The 17,457-nt window shown below is 42.6% G+C and overlaps 1 protein-coding gene across 1 annotated transcript in view; it reads right to left on the reverse strand.

Moving 5' to 3' along the window:
- Positions 1 to 17,457, reverse strand: part of LOC144791158 (anosmin-1-like) — a 200,616-nt gene that overhangs the window by 42,378 nt on the left and 140,781 nt on the right. The window lies entirely within an intron of this gene.

Consider the following 17,457-nt stretch of genomic DNA (forward strand, 5'->3'; position numbering starts at 1 on the left):
CCTTGCCATGCACTGCTTATGACCTCACATATTACAACACTCATGACATGATAAGTGACATCATTGATGTTATCACTGATGTCATCTCAAATTACATTGATGACACCACCAATGACATCACCCAATAAATGTGACAGTTTGCTGTTATCTTTTGAACATGGAAGGCATTCAGCAAGCTTCACCTTGACACAGGTGAAACCTTTCGAAACATGCAGGACACGAAGCATATCTGTGAGCTCACCATCATTTAGTAGATATTATGAGTGAAGGCTGTGTGCAGCAGGGTTTTTGGAAAGAATGCCTGGCCTTTGGTGGCCAGGCACTGTGGCCAGTCTCAAGCTGCAGGTGGGCAACACCACTTTGGCACTGCACAGCGTTTGTTGGCTGCAGGGCCGGGCCTCCAACCATGCCCTGTGGGCAACCCCCCCTCTGTGAGGACAACATCCTTTCGCAGAAAGACAACCCGCCCTCCCCCCACTGCTAAGGCCTTTGACACCTGGCCAGCCGCAGCGCCCAACCCTGTCCGGACCCCTGTCACCCCACAGATTTCCAACCTACCTTACTTTTATTGCCGGCCACCACCCATATTGCACAGCTGTAGGTCATGTGCAGCAGGACTTGGCTGCAGGGCTTTGCCTCACGCCAGGTACTACACCCAACCCCCTGATGCACGTGGGCAACGCCAACGTCCCAGAGGGTGGCCAACCACCCCGCGGATTCCCACCCCACAATTTATGTATTCATTTTCATAATTATTTTTTTTATGTAATTTTTTGTTGTCTTTTCAAAAACATGGTACCACAGTACTCTCAAGGACACACCATGGGGCAAAAATATATATTTTTTTACATTGTTACGATAGAGGGTCCAAGTACGGCCAGTGGTACTCCCACGGAGTCACCATTCAAGTTTCACTCCCATGGTACCATGAGAGCTTCACACAAATAAGCTTGCATGGTCCCATAATCCTAATGTCTCTGCATAACTCCTAGGAGGTTCTTTTTCGTCCCTGCGTTCTCTGTGTCTCCGTTTACTTATCTTTCTCCATTTTCTGTATTTTGACAAAAAGTAGTGCCAATGCCATGCATGCCAACACACCCAGTTCAGATTGGCGACTCCTAATTTTTTTAAGCCAAAAATTGATTTATTTACCTTTCTTTCACCTAAAATGACTCCACTGCAAAGCAAGTAAATGGAATATATTCTTCCAGTTTATTTCTCAATATCTCCCTCTTGCCTGCTTCCAAAGCTTGTTATGACGACCTGCCACCACCTGCACAAATTAAGCACTCATGTATTGGCATACATCTAATTCTTAAACCTGCATGACCGGTAGAGTACCTTCAATTTTCGTACCTGTATAAACCTCCCTGTCATGTCATCACCATACAATAAATATGAGCCTGACACACTGATGATGACGCGTCCGATAACTGCTCCTAGAAATTAAAATGTGCAAAATTAAGGGATGAACGGGGTCTGGGCTTCCGGTTCCCCCAATCGTGGCTGTCATCAGAGGCAGACGGATCAGAGCTGGCGGCACCGCCTTGACCTTGTTCTACGCTGCCCGAGTCCGACAGACGTCCATTGTGGACAGACAGGCGCGGAGGTCTCACTTCCTGTTTAGAAGCTTTGTTCTTCCGCAGTCCCGTTCGGTAACATTCACTTTCAATCTATCGGCCCGATCCGTGCTTTAAAGAGAAGGGTACGACCCCCTGGGCGGTGCCAAGAGCAATCAAGTAGAGGGGACCTTTTAACCCGTGATTTTTTTCTCTCAAGTGCTCTAGGGGGTGAACCTCTCCGGTGCTTATGTTTGCATGAGCAGAATTATAAGTGATCTGTTTACCACTGCAACTCCCCTAATCAGTGACACTACTGATTACGTCTAAACGGGAGATATGCGAAATATAATCTGCATTTTGTCAAAGAACATTTTTTTAAACCGATCACTCCATTTGACTGCGAGTTTAGTGACATGACATGTGGTGTTCGGATTCCCAGTGCGGGATTTTTTCCGCCTTCCTTTTATTTTCTGGTCTTGGCCCGTGGGGAGAGCTACAGACAGGGCTTTAAGATATATGATTCAACAAGTAACATCATACCTACAATGAGTCAGGACTTTTGGCTTTGTCAATGGTTGTTAGTTGCATAAGATAAATAAGCAGCAACTATGGCTTGCATATAGTATTGAGAAATCTTCCACTTAAACTCTGGTGACCCTACGACAATGTTGCTGCTCCTGAGTTTCAAACAGAAAAGGGAAATTACTCTTTAAATGATTTCTCTTCCCCTACACCCTCCACTTGAGAGAGGTGAGCAGTGTGAGCAGTGCACATTGATGTGCCTGCTGTCACTGCCGTCCTGAAAAAAAACGGACCGCCTGTGCCAGGGCACCAAACTAAGGGGTCGATTATGATGGCGGACGGACCTGCGTCCGTCTGCCACCCCCCGAGGTGGAGGGATCGCCACAGGGGCAGCGGCGTTCTCTCCATAGGAATTAGGATGTGACCGCCACCCTGGCGGTCACGTCCCGTATATTTAACATTGCGGCGGGTGCTGCTTTAAGCAGCACCTGCCGCAAAGTCAAAAATGCATGCTGTGCATTTGCAAGCACAAAGCGGCAGGCACGGCGCGGTGCCTGCCGCATTGTGCATGCAACTGCAGGGGGGTACCATGGGTACCACCCATGTGCACCCCCACCCCCCAACACCCTGGGGGCCCGCAAGGGGCCCCCAGAAGCAAAGGTCCACATGCTTTTCCACGGCGCACCCAGGTAATATGGCTGGCGGTGTCTTGCAGACACCACCACCATATTGCGGTCCACACCCCGCGGATCAGCGGCGGACGGACCTGCTGTCCGCCGCTGATCCCACCGCCATCATAATCTTGCGGTGGGTGTTTTCTATGCAGCGGCGGTGAATCCGCATTCTCCGGGCCGGCGGTGGCTTCCACCGGCCCGGAGGATGCGGATTCACCTCCATCGTAATCGATCCCAGAGTCCGATAGAGACCCTTTTCGAGGCCCCATTTAAAAAACTGCTGGCGCTCAGCACCGGCGAGACCCGGCCCACTTAAAGCAATGCCCCCTGGCTACAGATACAGCGACTAGCCGCCAGGACTGGGTCGGAGTCCCTCGTCGCTTTTTAGTGGTAAAAACCCGTGAGCAGTCTGGAATTTTCAGCCCAGTGAATCTCTGTGCAGAATGACAGATGACTTTGTGGCCCATGATTTATTCAACTTTTTATCTTATCTAAGAGGTCATTAAGTGAAGGTGTGTAAACATTTAAAGATGTTTCTTGACGAATCAGGCAAATGGGATAATCATTAGCTAGCTAAAGGTCATGGGTCACTGAACTGGGCCTAGTTGGGATGGAAGTCAAAACATGAGGCAAAAAACAAAATGCTTGCAATTATTGTCACCAGAAATGCGTGCAGCTGTGCATTCAGTATGTTCCTAGGAGGCACTTAGCGGAACTTTAGATGAACTACAGAAACCTCTTTTCGCTGAAGAAAATATTGTGATGGATTGAATCTTTTTAATATTAGAGCTGCACCTGGGGCGTTACTCATAGAGTGTGATGAAATGCTGGTCTGGCTTTTGATTAGGGAGCGGGGGCATGCATGCAGTGGGCACGTGCTAGTACTGCATATCGCTGCACACGTAACAAGTTCCTAAAGTGCTCAGGGCCTCATTGCTGCGTGAAAACAGCGATGCGTCACTTTTCATTGCGCCCTCCTTGCGACACTAATGATGCATCATATTTACTGTATGACGCATCATGTCTCAAGGAGTTACAGATACGTCAGCAGGGCACAAGTCGTAAAAAAAGAAGTGGGGGGACGCTGTTACCGGATGTGACGTTACGACATGAAGTGACGTCACAAAAGGTGTCGAGCTCCTCGTCCCAGAGAGGCCAAAGCGTGAAGTCCAGCTGTTTGGCAGGGAGGATGGGGTCTCCCGGTAAAATAAGTGGGGGGGCGCCGTCCACCCGCGTGGTACCCCGACTCGAGCCCTGTATGTCAGTATTTCTGACGTATCTGTAGGCGCAAAAATGACGCATTGCTGGAGTGTGTCACAAAAGTGACGCAACTCTAGCAATGGGTCATTACACATGGGCAAGGCCCATGTGAAATATGCCTGCGTCAGTCTTATGCCTGCCATGAGCCAGGCGTAAGATATTGACGCATACGTGTCCTAGAAGTGGTGCAGTGAAATCTTATAGATTTCACTGCATCACTTCTATGACCCTTACTTGCGCCGGTACGCCCCCCCCTGCATACATTATACCTGGTGCAGGTATAATTTGGCGCAGGGGTTTACAAATCTACCTAGATGCGTCACTTTTGTAAATATGGTGCAACAAGGCACATTTTTTACGCCGCTGGTACGTCACAAAAAGTGACGCACCGGCGGAACAAAAGTGACGCAAGGGCTCATAAATAAGTCCCTGAGTGTTTGTGGATGGAAAGACGTGGTCAGTTGTTTGGTCTCTGTTGGATGTTGCTGCACAGTACATTAGCATAGGTAGCATAGGTAGCGCCTATAGACAGGAATTGTGCGATTCTGTAGCTGCAGTGTTTTCCACATCATAATGGATTTGCCGCATTTTCCACATAATCCCTCATCTGCTGCAAAATTTGAAGTTTCTTACAAAAAAAGTGGTTTATACCTCAAACTATGAAAAGTCTAAAAAACGCAGCGACACGTGTTGCTGCAAAGTTGAAGAACCTTCACAGAAGCTGACTGGTTACCCTTCAGTTGCTTATTGTTGTGTTTTGGTATTAAACAGATATTAATTAGCTGTGACGTGGAGGATGAACTACATGTCCTCTTTTTTTGTCCAGCGTACAGCAAATCCAGGAAACATTGGTTAGTACCGCTATGTAAAAATTTGGGTTTCGCGCAGTGCATTAATGCTTTTAGAATTCTAAAATCTGATACTTCTGGACACATTGTATTTGCACTTTCTAAGTATCTGTTAGCAATGTGGTTTAAGCGACGGCATTTAACTGCAAATGACTCTTAAATTGTAATTACTCATAAGATTGTTTTACTACCAATACGTGTATTATACGTTGCATGAATTTTGTTATTTATTGTGTCCATCCAAATGAATTCTATCCATAATCTCCGTTCAAATTATGTTTTATTGTACACTCTTTTATGGCGAACACAGCCGAAATAAAGAATTTATGAACAAAATGAATGAATGATATTAATGTGGTGAAACCTCTCTCCAGACATGTGGAAAAATGAACAAATAATGAAGTAATACTAACGCAAAATGAGATGCGTTATGCCACATAATTGGTATTTTTCTGTCACATAATTTAATCAACTCTGCCATATAATTTGTTCCCCCCCTGCTGCATAATTTAATTGGTCCTGCTAAAAGATAGTAGCGGAGAATGAGAATAGGGTTCTAGTAGGAATGGGCTACTACACCTTTTATAAAATAAAGGCATAAACCGGCCACCACCCTTCTAGGAATGGTTCAATAAATAATATTGGAAATGTTTTTTATCGAAGGTGTTAATGACCCTAACAAGGGGTCAAGATGCAGCAAGATGGGGGACATATTGCCATCTTTGTAAGAAAGTTCAAACTTTGTGTGCAAGAAAACTAGATGAAGTTTCAGCCTTCCTCAGACCAGTGCTTCAGGAAAATGTGTTGCCCACCAAGGAAGCTGTCCTAGGAGGTGACTAGAAGGTACCCGAGCTATAGGAAAACATACAGGAAGATGGAACTGGGGAAGAGGGCTGGTGCAGGGGTCTCCAACCTTTTCTGTAACAAGAGCTACTTAAGTTCAACAAAAATTATCCTGAGCTGCCAGTAATATTAGTGTTGCAATAGTGCACACAGCAGACAAGATTACATTAGTGGCCATGCTATGCTAGATTACCATTAATGTTCACCAGTAGTAATCTGAAAAACAGGTATTGTGAATCTTGAAAACCTATAGCCGTAGCCGCTATTTTCATGACACCTAGGTAATAATATTCACAAGTCTCTGCATAAGTACATGATTCACCATTTAGATATTAGTGTTAAAAATATTTTGGAAATTGAAGTATTTTCCTCCAAATATTTTATGAGTTGTGACAATGCACACATTTTCGTTTTGAATAGACACTTTTCAGTTAAAAAAATATATATATTGAGCCAAGTAAAAGCTTTTTTCTCCAAAAAACAGTTTATGAGTTCTGAAAAATACACTCTTTTTAATTCTTTCATGCATTTACTAATTTAGCCAAATAAAAGCTTATTTTTTAGTAGGCTGAGCAGCATACAGGAAAGCCACTCACAGGTAGCTGGAGAGCTACCAGTAGCTCACGAGCTACTCGGAGAAGCCTGGTGCATCCTCCTTGTAATGTAGGGCACCCACCTATGGATACTAAAGGCCATCTTTTAAGGGGCACATCTTTACGCCTGCACACTCTATGTACATTTTGCCAATATATTTAGATTGTGCTCTAAAATACACTATTTTGCACATTTAAAATATATATATATATCTTTGGAGGTGGGAGCCAGGTTTGCTTATTACTCAAGGTCATTACTTTTGGTAAGGGCAGGTCTTTAAGCCCCACCTAACTGAGAGTCCCCCCGCCACCCACTGATTCTCAGGGCTGCATGCACTTAGTATCCACTATACAATCCAAACACACCGCTGACCTAGGGCTGTGTAATTGAAGACAGTATGATGTAAACCATACTTGATTCGTTTAATCCGATGAAACAAAGCCCTACTTAAACTCTCAGCTGAACACAACTAGTGGCCCACCATTTGATTCCCATTACATGCCTGTCAGATCCGTCCTGTAAATCTCCCGTGACACCCGGGGCCCCATAAATCATCATTGCTTTGAGCAAACATTTTCTTCGCTTGAGATATTGGCAGAGACGAAAGAAAGGTTAATGGTGACCACATCAATCAACCAATCAGTTGAGTGGCATGCTGGTGGAGTGGTAATCGCTTCCATGCTCTGCGGCATCTGAGAGCAATCTCCGCTCCTTGGCATGGTCGTCAGCGGGTCATACAATGTGCCACATTTTTTTTGCAGGACGGTGAGTGACAGATGGGGAACTTGCCTACATCTGCCCTGGTGTTCCTTTAAACCAGAAGAACTCATAAGTACTTGATTCCCGCATCCTTCAAGTTCTATTGATGGGCTCTCAATGGTAATTGACCTAGTAAAAGTGGCACAAACTTGGGCTTAATTTGAAGTGGCGGGTAAAGTAACAGTCTGCCTTGGATTTTATTCTTTGTATGAAGCATGTATCTTCAGGACATGGGGCCTGCAATGCGTGTCTACTACACTGACCTAGCAGTGGGACCACAGTGCTGTAAAGCTATTGCGGTAGGTATTGTATCGTAATTGCATTTATATAGCACTTACTAACCCAGACGAGGCGTCAAAGCGCTTTTTCGGCGAGTAGCATGCTACTCCGGAACCCACAAAGGATTAGTGTTGAATAAGTATAGTGAAATATGAAGGTGATTTAAGTGGTGGATAGGTTAGTCAATTATTTCGATTCAGAAAGATCACGTAGAAGGGCTAATGCATGCATTTTAGAGATGCGGGTGTGAACTGATGTTCACAGGTTCAAATCTTGGTCTCTCTGCTCAGCCTTTTTTTCTTTTAAGGTTGATAAAATGAGTATCATTGAGATGATAATTAACACCAACTAGCAGCTCTTAGATACCAGAGAAATGGTAGCATTTGCTATATAAATGCTGTAATTGTTATTATAAATAGGTTAATGAAATTGGAAGAAGTGTCTGCATGGGTCAACACATACGCTCTACCTCAGCACGCCCATTCTTTTATGTTATTCTGGGTTTCCAGTCCATTTTTGTCAAATCCATTTTCAGGTAATAAATGTAGAATTATTTTTGGGTGAAAATTTGGATTTTCTGTTGCTTTTTTAAAAACCTCTACGCTCCCCGTGATTTCTACAAAGGGAGATGGTTAACACTTCAGGCTGTAGCTAGAACAGTTTTGTAAAGGAGTTATGATGCATACTATGCACCCTGTATGCCTGTAGTGATAGCAGGGTCAAACTGAAGGGAGGGTTACAAAATGTGTGATATGCCAATGAGCATACAATGGGAGTCCCAGAATATTTGTGCTGAAGGTGGGCTCTGGGCCACGCACTTATCTACCTACAAAAATGTTAAAGTGCGCCTACTGTCAACATGTAGTGTTTGCTCCCTAATATACTGGGACTGGATTTCAAATACACATTTAATTGAATTTTCCAATATGTGGCACATTCATTTGATTGGATTTTGTGATTCTTAAGAGATTGACATTTTCATACATCTATATCCTTAATGAAATATCTACCTGCAAAACTATTCAATCCACAATATTGACTATAACTAATTTGCCAAGGTAAGTGCTTATAGGTAAGTATAGAATTACTGTTTTTAACACCACGTCTACTTATTTTGACTGTACAGAGGGGTGATCAAAATTTATGGATGCAATATTTTTGATGTCAAACTTCATGATTTAACACAATATCTGGATGGTCTTTATTTCTGGAACAACAAGTAACCAGATTACTAAATCTAAATAAGTATTACTACATGCTTTACATTTTCTAGAGATTTGGAGATGACTCATGTGCAACAACAGAGAATGCCACCAACTTTCTTGGGTCAGTAAAGGTTGGACATGGTAAACACCCGGAACTACGCGGCTAGAGCCACACGTTCCAGAAGCCCGCAAGCGTAACCATGCTTGCCCGAACAACGCATTTGCCTAAACCACGCATACGGTTGAGGAAAACAGCTAGTGTTCAGGATTGACAGAGACTCGAAACAGGAACAGTAGCATCAGAACGGGCAGCAGACATGGACAGGTGAGTGGGGCTGGGGGCGGGTCTGCGGGTCGCTTCAGGGGGGGTGGCAGATTTTTAGGACTCGGGGATGGGGAGGGTGTCAGGGTACTTTTAAGGAGGGGGCAAGGTTTTAGGAGCTCAGGGCAGGAGGAAGGGTTTGGGCGAGCATTTAAGGAATGGGGCATTTTTAGTGCTCAGGGCGTGGGGGAGGTTTGTAATTTAGGACTCAGGTTGGGGAGGCAGGTAGGGGGTTTGTAATTTAGGGCTGGGGGTCGGAGTAGTGGCGAATGTAGCCACGCATACACCCTTATGAAGTTGCGTGGTAAAGGCATGCGTGGTAAAGGAATGCATGGTTAAGTCGCATTCGTGGTTTGGGCTGCGTGGTAGAGACACACGTTGTTGAGCCTTGCACGCTTCTATCATACAACCGCTGGACATCAATCCCTGTGGAGCAACAGCACCTTCCAGTGATGTCTGCATGTATTGAGAGGGTAAAAGTGAGGTTCTTATGTCAACTGTTCCTCTTTTAGACAAAACATTGTTGCCTTCAATACACCGCGTCCTATGTTTGTGTCGATATTTGCCCAACACAACAAAATCCGACTCGGCTGGGTTGGATCGGGAATTAAGAAACGCCTGTAATTACTATTCAAGTCATCACAATCATGCCAATTACTAAGTGAGCAAAAATCTCCAGAATGAGCACAGCAAATGATAGCCAAGTTCTTATGGCTAATGTCAGACAGGACAAGAGCCTTGATACTTACATAGTAAGACCATGTGAAACAGCCAATCAAGAAACAATAAGGACAAGTATGCTAGAGTTAAAAGAAGACAAGGGAGTAAAATTCATTCAAAACAAGCAGAAAGAAATGGGCCAATTCACAAAGGCATTTATGAATATGGGAAGCAGTACTCCTTACTCATAAATGACTTCATGAATTGGCACCATGGTTTGGAACATAGGCAAGTATGAAAAATGGTGTACCGTGTGCCAAGAAATCGGCCGTTAAAAGCGGAAGCCTCTATAAAACGGAAACATTAATTAACGGTTAAACAAATATCATGGAGCTAATCCCCAAAGGATTTATGAGTAGGCAAAGTAGTACAAGAGCACTTCTACTTCACATATTCATAAAAGCCTTTTGTACTGTCCACAAAGATTTACTTATGGTGTGAGAGTAAAAGTGGAAGTGTTGCAATCAGCAGTAATAACTATATACACACATAAGTGAGGCAATAATTGGTAAAGTAATGTCTTGAGTAGGAGAAAACACTAACAGAGCTGTTACTGAAGGGCAAACAAAAGTACATTTGCAGTCATGGTTCTCAATGAGCATGTCCCAGAAAAGGTATTTGAGAGCACTAAAAATTGGCATTCCTGATAATGCACGCGAAGAGCATTCCAAATTTGAGGAGCATTGCCTAAGTAGGATCTATACACAAACAAGGAGTGGAGGAGAGGGGTTGGCCTAACGGCTAAGGCGCTCGACCTCGGACCTGGGGATCTGGGTTCGAGTCTCGGTAACGACGCCAAAAAAAAAACTGTGATTCTGGGCAAATCACTTAATCTCCCCGTGCCTAAAATGAAAGTGTGTCCTCAAGTAACGTAACTGGTGCTATGTAAAGTGCTCTGATAACTGATTCGGTTCGGTTCTAGTTCGCGCTATATAAAACTCTGCAGAAAAAACAAAACAAAAAAAACGTTTGATTTTTGAGGGCATGTTTCTTGAACCCCCAGAAATTGCTATCTCATGAGTGACATGTCTGAGTGTAGGACGTAACGAAAAGAGTCTGTGCCAACTGGTGGATCAATAACTGCCACATGGTTAAATTGCTTTTTCTATTTGCTTTGTGATGACCATTTACAAAGCTGGCAGCAACCTTCCTAACCAGTAATCCAGGTGTATGTCTAAGAAGGTGAGAGAGTGTATAACAAATAGGGGTATTAAATATCTAGGGGTGCTATTTCTCATAGTACATCTAGCCTCAATTAGTACCCTTTTATGGTAAGCAAAAGCTGGGGGAGATATTTACTTTTCTGGTGTTAGGGAAAGATTTGACATCAGCATGAAGGGAATCCAATCAATTTTTGGGAAGGCTGGAGAGCTGGCCTAAACGTTACTACAGAAAACTACCAGCACCTCCACTGCTAATTTGAAGTCTTCTACAGACAGTATATGTTTTAGCTGTTTAAGATTTCAGAATTGAAATCTAGCAGGTTTATGCCATGATTTGTTTGTATGAATTGTAAGAATGTTTTTTAAACTTTGAGCTTTTATGTTTGTTTGTCTATTCAATCGAATAAAGCCTTCTTTGAAATTGAAATTGGCTGTCTCTTGATGTTTTAATCCAAGAGGAATCTCAGAGATTTGCCAGCTATGTCATGTGTCGGAGCGATGCCAGCATTCTTGACGGTTTCAAAGCCAGACTCCATTGTTATTAGGGTTAGGTTTGAAGAAGAATAAAATAAATTCAGCCTTCAGATAACTGGAATAGAAGCATTTAATTTCCATCCTGTTATGAGTTGCTTGAAGAGCAAGTCTGATCCAGGAAATAGATTCAGGGCAATCTAATTTACAAAAAAAGGTTCAGGTGTCATCGACCTACTGACAAAATGACAGGCCAAGAACTTTGGAAAGCTCTCCACCATAGAGATTACAATGAACGGCCAATATGGAGGATTCCGGGATACCCCATGGCATAGTAGCTCAATCGTAGCAGGAGTCCCCTATTTTTATCTCCAGTGTGAGATCCATGAGATTTGATTCACACCATTTCTGTTTTACTGAAACCCATCCTGCTTTTGAGAGTGTCTAACAGGATTTATTGTTTAAGGAGACAAATGGTGCGGTAAGATCCAGTATGATGTGAATACAAGAGTCATCACAGGATGCATGCGCATCCCATGCTACAGCCACTGCTTTAATCCGGAGTGAAACAAGCTTGGAAGTTCATTCCCTTGAATGTCTTTTGTAATTGGGAGGCAACCCATTTTTCAATTATCTTAAAGATGAAGGGGAGATTAGGAACGAGGTAGTTAACAAATGGTTGGCCGTGTTCTGGTTGTGATTTGACATGGGCAGCTTTGAAGCACTGCAAAAAGAAACCTTGTTGAAGGGATAAATTGGAGAGGGCCAGGCAATTTGGGAGGATAATTTGGGCTACTTCATTGGCAAGAACTTGTGGGAAAGCACTGTCAGACTTAAAGCCTAATTACGAGTATAGGTGGTATTTATCGCACATGATAAATAATAATACTATGGGGTACTTCAATTTTTGTGTGCAATAAATCCCTCCTATTACGAGTTGTTTGGGAACAACATGCAGATTTTGGTATTTAATGCACCAAAATCCACATGATACTGTAAACACAGTATGGTTTTCCCCTGTTAAATTGGTAACAAGTTTGCCCTGCCGTAAGTTAACAAAGGTTGAGTTATTTAACTCACTTATCGGATTTGTTAAATACCCAATAACTCATAATTCTACACGTCGTAAACAGGGGTGTATGTATGGGATGGAATTTAACAAGCAACTTGTATTAAGGCTTTGATGCTTAGTGTCAGTGCCTGCAGAGATATTATCTTAATTTACTCTTGTGATGGATAGTTCTTGCCTAATTTTGTTTCAGTTAGAGAGAGTTCATCTATAAATGTTATAATGTTGCTGTTTAAAATGTAAAGACATTCATTGTATCTAGATTTATTTGGCCCAGCAAGGCAGGTGGTAGTTTGTGATTTAATGATTTTAGAAAGATTTTTGGGTTAACTGAGTAGATTTGAGATTTTAGACCGAAAGCTTGTTTTTGAGAAAATGTATGATTTTTAAGTTTTAATTTTGATTTTCACCTTATTTAGTGATAATGGCTGTTTTGTGAGTTTCCAGATTCTTTTAGTTTACAGGCGGAGCGTCTTTTGAGGCTGAGGCTCATGCAATAATTTGGGAGTCCTGTTTTTACTAGGATCCTCCTAAATAGAGGAGTGCAATCATCAACAATGACTTTGAGAGAAGAGTTAACGTTCTGAATGGGAAGGTTTATGTTGTTGGTGTCCGAGGGTTGTACTAGAAATGAGCAGATCAAAGAGCTCAGGTCTTCTTTTTCTAAGTTTCTGTAGTCTCCGGCCACTTATATTCTCTTTTGCTTTGAGCATAATGCATATTATTATGTGATGAGATTGAGAATGGAATCAAGAATTGATCCTTCTAATCAATGTTAATGGGGTCAAAGATCTGAATGGAGACCTGCTTGCCAATAATAAGGTCAATTATGGAGTCCTGACAATGTTTGGGTTTAAGGACATGTTGTTTGAGATTGTTGGCAGTGAGGAAGGATGCAACTTCAGTAGTCTGATGTTTTTTCCACCTAACCGTAGGAAAGTTGTATCAAAGGAGAGAAGGAGGTTTAAGGTAATTTGCTCAATAAGTACAGTTGTGAATAAAGAGACATTGTGGGGCCACTTGAAGTCTGGTAGATAATGGCAAGCCTCTTTTAGTTCATAGTGGGTATGGTGATCTCAGCTTGGGGAATTTGAAGAAAGCCGAAAAGGAGCATCTATTTGTGACAACACCCGTGAGTTATGTTGTCTAAGAGAGGGTAGCCTTTGTTCCATCTGCTGCACTCTACTTAGAACCATTCACATTAAGTCTGTTATATATTTAGATAATGTTTGCTAGGAGTGTCCCAGATCAAAATAACAAATAAAATGGGAACAAAAGCAAAGCTGCTCAGTTAACATTACTGCGGATCAAAAGGAGAATTGGCTATCAGTGATTGTCTAAATATGTACCTAAATAAATACAGGATTTGATTTTAGATGGACTAGAATGGACAATGTCAGAAGGAATATATATCAAACCGTTCAATACTGATGATAGGTTACAGGATGCTCTAGTAAACTGGTGTGTGTTTGTATAGCAATTGTTATGACTGACCTCTCTAGAGCTATATTATGCGTTAACATATACGGTGCCAATGTTGATTATCTACTTATGTACTCATCTACTTATGATCTGAACAATGTTATTGATCCATATGACAATGTGTCTCTTGATCAATTGGATATTTACCTGTTGTGTGTAACCACTTTTCTCTGTCTGCTGTCATGACCAAATGTAATGCTGCAATGCTGTATAAAATTGCTCGAACTTGTGTAAAATTAAATAAATTATAATTAGAAGACTTCCTTCTAGTAAATCTGCTTGGTTGACCTGAATCCAAATTTGATTAAAGAATAATCCAAACAGTTTTATCTCCCTCGCTTGAAATGTAAGGATTCTTAGTTACTAGGTTCCTTTTGGAGTTACCCTAGCTTTGGGAATAAATACTATGCTATGACACACATTTTGTATGTAGCACAGTGTTCTCTGATTTCAGTGGCCCCTTGGGATGGAGGCACTACATGGGAGTAAGTCCTGCGCCTCACAGCATTAACAAAGGAGGGAGGAACCCTACTATTCAAAAAATAGGGACAGGGTAAATACAGTTTGGCAAAACAGAAACATCCCAAATTGTATGCACGAGTGTGCGTGTGTACTAACAAAAGAAACTAGTTATACCAGAGAATTGCATTAACTTTATCAGGGGATGTATGGCAAGAGAATATATTTGTCAGCAAATAGTAGAAGTGGGCCACTTCTACAATAGGCAGAACCTTTGTTGGACGCAGGGAGGCCGTTTTTTTAACACAAAGGTCTATCAAGAACCTATAACCTGCACAATTATTGCATTATGTTTCAAGTCCAGACTGTTGGATCTAGAAAAAACCCGATGAGGAGGTCCTAGGCTCAGTCGGTATCCAGTGCGACTTACAAGCACACCACATTGAAGGTTTCTTGTAAATTTTAAATTAGCTCTTTTATCATATTATATGGTGGCTCCAATAAACGTCTCCAGACTTTGATTTATTTACTCACTGGCATTAATTGTGAGTGATACCTGAATGAAATTCTATCCACATTTCATCCTGCCTACATTTGGTGTAAAGTTAAACTGAGCGTAGGCGCAACACAACAACTAAGTGAGAAAACTGTCCTGAAGAAGGTGAACATCTTTGTCAAATCACCGAAACGCAGCGTCGACCTTGTTTTTTGAAGTGTAACCATGAAGTGTTGATTTTGTCTTTTTAATATTGTAATTATGGAATGTTTTTTAATGTATAATTTTTTTAAAAATCTTGTGTAATACATTGAAAATTTTTATTTTATACTTTGGTTTTTTATCATTTAGTGTTTGCTGACAAATCGATTCTCTTGCCATACATCACCTGATAATGTTAATGCAATTCTCTGGTATAACTAGTTACTTTTGTTAGTACACACGCACACTCGTGCATACAATTTGGGACGTTTCATTTTTGCCAAACTGTGCCTCACAGCGCCATCCCCTGCGCCACCACTTTTCTTCTGCTACCTGATCATGAGAGTCAGGGTTACATAGGCCTGGGTGGTAAATTCTGTTCTGTTCATGGAATTTGCGGAATTTGGGTAATTTCGCATTCCGTGGAGAACGCGAAATTGCCCAAAATGCTGTGTCCTGCAGCTTCGCGAAATTGTTTGTTTGTTCGCGCTCTCAAAATGCGTGTTCGCGAGATATTCCCCCCCCGAGCATGCAAACAGCAATTGCGAACAGTAAAAAAGCATCGCGAACAAGCTATTCCGCGTGTTCGTGGAATTTCTGCGTGTTCGCGAACATATTTTATTAGTTTCAGGCAAACAATTACACACCCATGGTGTGTCAGCGATATGCAATACAAATAATATGCACCATGGTATCAGAACATCAGCATCGCAGAAGGAAAAACACATTGATCAGCAATCGATAATTAACATTCCTAATGTAAAAGAAAAGAGCCTCAAGAAGCACTTCGACCTTCCTCCTGAAACCTCTCATTCAGAGATCTTGTCACAGAGCGTTTTCAGGCGCTGCCCCAAAGATATGGAACTCCCTTCCACAGGAAGTACGCAAAATCTCTTCAGTGTCAATGTTCAAATTGGAAGCCAAAAGATTCCTAATTAATCAATTCTTACCCTAAGAGGAATTGGTGTTGCTTGCTTTTCATTGTTTCCTACCACTAACTACAATGGTAAGACTCTGTCTTACCATTACAGCATATGTTTGACCCTTACCTGTCGACCGCCCACTCTTGCTGATTGAGCTACCCTCAGGGGTACATTTGTCCTGTAATCTGTGATTTTTTTTCTTTTCTCATACATGGTACATGCTGTGGACATTGCATTGCATTTTTGTCATTCCTCCCATGCATATTGTAAAGCGCTCTGATATCCCTTGGGATCTTGTTTGCGCTATATAAAACTTTATAAATAAAATAAAATAAATAAAAAAATTAAAAAATCTACTAAACCACCCAACAATCCCAACCCCCTCCCGGCTAGTAACTAGAAAGGGCCTCCCCCACCCTCCAGTACCAGTACTAAATAGCTGTGTAAACATCATCCACCTATAAACCAAGCGGGGTAATTGTGAGGTAAAGTTCGTATGCATACCGTTCATATACAAGTGTGGGGATACGATGGGGTCTGTCATTTAGTCACTATATACACAATTGAAGAACAGTAGACACATTCAGTGTTTAAGCGGCTAAACACTGTTCTACTATCATATCCCATTCCAGTGCTATTGGGTTCTTCCTGAGGCCTCTATTTTCTTCCCTTCGTAGTGTCACACTTTCAGCCCTCCCCCAGCGCACCACTTCGGCATGCCAGTGTGTCCTCCTAAGTGGTCCTGTTTTGTCATTTTTTCCGAATGTGGCTTATCCCACAGAACCCTGTGTGGGGGAGCTTGTCTTGCAGGTTAGCACCACGTCCAGCAAGTGTGCAAGATTAGGGATGAGTGCTGTGCTGATGGGTGTGTCATTGAATGCTTTGTCTGTATCTATATGAAATGAATTTGTACTTGTAAAGCGCACTTATACCCCAACTGGGGTTTCCTGGCGCTGTACGCATACCGCTGTGGAACCCTTCCTGGCTTTTCCCTGTGAAATGTCCACTCCTGGGAACCCCCAAGGTGAAGCCAGGCATACCAGCACTGTTGGGGCCGTTGTGGAGATTAAGCAAGCTATTGCCCAGAGTTGCAGAGTGGGACCCATGATTAGAATAGGCACCGAGGCGAGAATGATCAGGTCCGGGGAAATTGAGCCCAAGACCCGCCGAGGCGGGAATTGAACCCTGGTCCCAGGCCAGACCTCTGCATCAGGGTCTGCCGCTCTAACCATTGAGACACACTTCTCCACATTGCATTCTTCAGTTGTGCCATCACTGAGGTTCTGTGGTGTTGAGGTTAGGTCTTCTTCCTTGTCGTGCAGTGCGCGGTTGCAGCATGGGCATAGAGTTCGGAGTTGTGTTGTGGTGCAGCACGTGAGGATGGGACATGTTAAGTTGTAATGAGAGAATGAAGTCTGGCCTTGGGCGTTCAGTGTCCTCTGAAGCATCAGTGAACTTGTGAATAAACATTGGTTGACTGTGCAGTCCTCCACACCTTTGCAGGCGCATTTCCCCTAATTCTGCCTAATGAAAATTAAAGTTGTGCGGTTCCTGAATGATCTAGAATTCAGCAATATATAAAGGACAGTAGGCTACAGAGTCAAA

This window comes from Lissotriton helveticus, chromosome 11, assembly GCF_964261635.1.
Source record: "Lissotriton helveticus chromosome 11, aLisHel1.1, whole genome shotgun sequence".
In the NCBI taxonomy this organism is placed as follows: domain Eukaryota; kingdom Metazoa; phylum Chordata; class Amphibia; order Caudata; family Salamandridae; genus Lissotriton; species Lissotriton helveticus.